The following is a 3,495-nucleotide window of genomic DNA, read 5'->3' as shown; positions in this document are numbered from 1 at the left end:
CTGAACTTGTTGAAAGTCAGTAAGGGGGGAATAAATTACTAGTTGTCAAGATGAAATATTGAGTTAATGCTCTATCTTTTTAAATGAGTTTTTGTTCCCAGTGGAATGTTTAATTGAGGCAAGGACTGTTAAAGGTGTTACAGGGCCACTAATTTTGCCATCATGCCAGGAACTAATGACTAAGACAAAGCTTTAAGTGCTGGGGAGGCCTTTTTTTTTTTTTTTTTTTTTTTAACAACTTGAGTTTCTGTGGCTCAACCCTGTTGAGCATGTTTTATCAACAGCTTGGAGGCTGAATGAAAAAGATTTTAATTAAATTTGCAGATAACAGAAATCTAGGTAGGATAGTCAATACCTGAACAGTAGTATCAGGTTCCCAGAGGCTCACAACAGGCTGGATTGGTGGGTTGAAAACGATGTGATGGAATTTAGAAAGGATAACTGTGAAGTCCAGTATTTGAATTCAAAAAGTCACTTACATATTACAAGAGAGGAGAAGTAGCTCTCTGGAAATGCTATGGACAAGGTATTTGGGATTTCAGGTTTGTGGAAGCTCAGACTGAAGCAACACTCTGGGCTATTATTAATAGCATGGGTCAAGGGAAATAGACAACTGAATCTGGTAACGTATGCCATTCCAGTATTGAGTCCAGTACTGGGTGTCATGTTTTGAAGGATGTTGATAAACCCAGGAATGTTCAGGGAACACATGCCAAGGTAAATTGAAGTCTGGAACCCTCTAGAGGAGGAGTTGAGGGAGTGAAGCATGTTCTGCATGGAGAAGTGAAGACTTAGGGCATGACAGCTTTTTTTAAATTATCACCTTACTTGTGCAAAAGCTGAGCTTTTTTCTATTTCTTCATAGGGTAGAGAGAAGATAACTGGGTATACATTTCAAGAAGCAGAGTGTGGGTCTTTTTAAAGGGGAACCTAGCCCCATTTTGGTAGCAATGCTTTACAAAATTCTGACTGCTTCATCACTTCAGAAGATGGCTGCCTGTCTGAGATATTGTAGAAGTAACTTAAGCATTTGGATGGAAGTTGGCCTAGATGCCCTTTATGGTTTGTCCTTACCTATAAGGTTATACAATTGTTCTGTCATTTATCTTCTTGCCACCAGGGTGTAAGTTGAAGATGTTGCATAATAATACTCTTAAACTCTTAAACATCAAAAGAAGATGGATGGAATACACAGTCACTTTTCCAAAAAGAATTGGTAGATGATCATCCATTTCAGGAGGTGGCATATGATCAGGAACCAAGGTATTGAAGGAAGAAGTTGAAGCTACACTGAAGGAATTGGTGAAAAACAAGGCTCCAGGAATTGACGGAATACCCACTGAGATATTTCAGCAAATGGATGCCATGCTGAAGGTACTCACTTGGCTATGCCAAGAGATTTGGAAGACAGCTGCATGACCAACTGACTGGAAGAGATCCATTTTTGTACCCATTACAAAGAAAGGTGATCCCACAGAATGTGGAAATTTTCAAACAATATCATTAATATCATATGCAAGTAAAATCTTGCTGAAGATAATTCAAAAATGGTTGCAGCAGTATGTTGACAGAGAACTTCCAGCTGGTTTCAGAAGAGGACACAGAGCTAGGGATATTATAACTAATGTCAGATGTATCTTGGCTCAAAGCAAAGAATACCAGAAAGATGTTTACTTGTGTTTTATCGACTATGAAAAGGCATTCAGTTGTGTGGAACAGAACAAATTGTGGATCACATTGAAAAGAATGGGAATTTCAGAACATGTAATTGTACCCACGAAGAACCTGTCCATAGACCAGGAGGCTGTCATACAAACAGAACAAGGGGATACTGCATGGTTTAAAATCATGAAGAGAGTGTGTCAGGGTTGTATCCTTTCACCATACTTACTCAATTTGTATGCTGAGCAAATAATCTGAAAAACTGGGCTATATGAAGAAGAGCATTGCATCACAATTGGAGGAAGGCTCATTAATAACCTGAGGTACGCAGATAACACAACTTTGCTTGCGGAAAGTGAGGATGACCTGAAACACTTACTGAAGAAGATTCAAGACTACAGTCTGCAGTATGGATTACACCTCGATATAAAGAAAACAAAAATCCACACAGCTGGACCAATATGCAGCATCATAATAGATGGAGAAAAGATTGAAGTTATCAAAGATTTCATTATTACTTGGTTCTACAACCAACACCAATGGAAGCAGCAGTCAAGGCATAAAAGACATATTGCATTGGGCAAATCTGTTGCAAAAGACCTCTTTCAAGTACCAAAGAGCAAAGATGTCTCCTTGAAGACTAAGATGCACGTAACCCAAGCTGTGGTATTTTGAATTGCTTCATATGCATTTGACAGTAAATAAGGAAAACTGAAGAAGAGTTGATGCTTTTGAGTTGTGGTACTGGTGAAGAATGCTGAAAGTACCATGCACTGCTAAAAAACTAAGAAATCTGTCCTTGAAGAATTGCAGCTGGAATGCTCCTTGGAAGTGAGAATAGCCAGACTTCATCTCACCTACTTCGGTCGTTTTGTCAGAAGGGACCATTATCTGGAGAAGGATGTCATGCTTGGAAAGTGGAAGATCAGGGAAAGAGGGGAAGGCCCTCAACAAGATGGATTGACATGGTGGCTGTTGTGATGGGCTTGGGTATAATAGGGATTGTGAGACTGGCACAGGAGTGGGCAGTGTTTCATGCTGTTGTACATAAGGTCACTATGAGTCGGAGACAACTTGGCGGCACGTAACAACAGTAACAACAACAACTCTTAAGCACAGGTTTTCTTGACTGGTACTACTAATTATCATAAGTGGCAAATTCATTAAAACCTCTTGCTATTTAGTTAATTCTGACTCTTGGTGACCCTATAGGACAGTGTAGAACTGCCCTATAGGGTTTCCAAGGCTGTAAATCTTTATGGGAGCAGACTGCTTCATATTTCTGTTACAGAATGGCTGGTGGGTTTGAACTGCTGATCTTTTGGTTAGCAGCCAAGTGCTTTAACCACTGCACCATTAGAGCTTCCTTCGTAATAGGCAAGCCATTATACTTTCTTTTTTTCCTTAAATATCTAAAAAGTAATCTATAAAATGGATTTCTCTTTTGTTACATATTGCCTTCTTCACCCAAGTTATTATATGCCTACCCTCTTGTATGCCCCAGGCTTACAGGTGAGGAGAGACAACACAGGGATGCCAGAGTAGCAGGCCAGAAGAGCAGGGAAGGGGATAAGAGCCTTGAGCCCCAGGCTTACAGGTGAGGAAGGACAACGCAGGGACGCCAGAGTAGCAGGTCAGAAGAGCAGAGAAGGGGATAAAAGCCTTGAACCCAGAAAAAAGAGCAATCAGCCGAAGGGATTAAGTGAGGAGGGGAAACTCAGGCCTACCCAGGGTAGCAGGCCGGAAGAGCAGGAGAAAGGGGATAAAAGCCTTGAACCCAGACAGAAGAGCAGTCAGCCCCAGGGTTACGGGTGAGGAGAGACAATGCAGGGA

The sequence above is a fragment of the Orycteropus afer genome, unplaced genomic scaffold (assembly GCF_000298275.1).
Source record: "Orycteropus afer afer isolate SDZICR_OR568_19922 unplaced genomic scaffold, OryAfe1.0 scaffold00234, whole genome shotgun sequence".
Lineage (NCBI taxonomy): Eukaryota > Metazoa > Chordata > Mammalia > Tubulidentata > Orycteropodidae > Orycteropus > Orycteropus afer.
This window is presented reverse-complemented; position numbering follows the sequence as displayed.